The following is a 1,583-nucleotide window of genomic DNA, read 5'->3' on the forward strand; positions in this document are numbered from 1 at the left end:
GCCGAAGTGTTTGTTTACAAACAGAAGCAGCCAAAGTGTTTGTTTACCAACAGAAATAGCCGAAGTGTTTGTTTACAAACAGAAGCAGCCAAAGTGTTTAAATGGGGTCAACAAGGTGACCTCCATGGGCGCAGTCTGTCACTTTGGATGTGATGAAGGTTCTTTAGCTGTAAATGAACTTGTCTGTTCTTGCCAACATTTTTCAGTCAGGTCATCTGGACGGTTTCTTTTTTTGTGCTGAAACGTTTCGCCTTCGATCCAGAAGGCTTCATCAGCAAAGTGTTTTCAACCAGTTTGACACGACTGTCAACAAGGAAGAGAGCCGGCGATGGAGGAGGGGCGTACCAAAGAGACCATCTTATCATAACAGAACTGGTTTGTTCCACTTGGAGTAAGCTGTTGGGGGGGAAAAATCAGTTGTGTTTCCTTGACTGATGAAGCCTTCTGGATGGAAGGTGAAACGTTTCAGCACAAAAAAAGAAACTGTCCAGATGAGCTGACTGAAAAATGTTGGATCGTATACCTGGATTATTGAGCATGGACTTTGTTGTTGTCTGGTCTTGGTTTGGGTTCTCACCTGCGCAGCCTGAGGTCACCTGACTCCAGGTGTTTCAGTGCACACGTCTCAGAACGGAACATCGACATATCTGGAACGTTCCGGAGTAAATCTTTGGAGCTGGTCCGTTTGATCCGGATCAGCTGTTCTTTGATTTCATCGTTTACATTTTGTTGTTTTAATCTTTGAGGAAGCAGCTAAAGTCCGAAGAACGACCTGAAATACTTCCAGCAGCTAAATCTGAGTTTGGCCGCTCGGCCCGGCAGGTTCTGGATAGAACCCGACTGTCTGCCTGTAATTCTGTTTTTATCTGTCGGGTTTTGTTTGTGGTTCTGAACGTTGTTGGACCTGCAGGAGGAGCAGCTGGAGTCGACCCGTCAGCAGCTTCAGGATGTCCAGCAGGAGAAGGACGCTCTGCAGCTGCAGGTCAGAGGTCACCAACTCACATCTGCCATTACAAATTACCCACAATGCAGCATGTGCATACTGGTTCTGATCTCTGCAGCTGCGTTCAGTGAGCTCTGGCCACCAGAGGAGCGTGGACCGACTCCACAGGAAGCTACGGCAGCTCAGGAGGTCCACGAGCGACGCCGAGCGGCTGACAGCAGAGCAGCTGAGGTCCACCACAGAACAGCTGAAGGTTCTGAATGACACCGTGGAGCTGCTGGACCCGCAGGTCTGCACACTCAGACCCTCCGACACCGCTGACACCGACCCAATCAAACCAGGTCGTGGTTCTGTGTCCGTTTCCTCAGGGACGTTTGGTTGAGCAGCAGAACCGAACCTCTGTGGAGCAGCTGAAGGCCGAGCTGGACCAGGCTCAGAGTCAGACACACAAACTGAGGCAGAAACTGGACCGGATCAGAACCAGGACCAGGGCTGCAGATGGACTCGGTGTAGGCAGAACAACTTGAGTCGTTTGTTTTTATCAATTCAGTTCATTTCTTCAGCTCCAAGTCACAACAGAATCATCTCAGGACTGAACAGAAACATTCATGTATAAAATAATAATTGAACAGAAACATTC

The sequence above is a fragment of the Nematolebias whitei genome, chromosome 8, assembly GCF_014905685.2.
Source record: "Nematolebias whitei isolate Nwh7 chromosome 8, NemWhi1, whole genome shotgun sequence".
Classification (NCBI taxonomy): domain Eukaryota; kingdom Metazoa; phylum Chordata; class Actinopteri; order Cyprinodontiformes; family Rivulidae; genus Nematolebias; species Nematolebias whitei.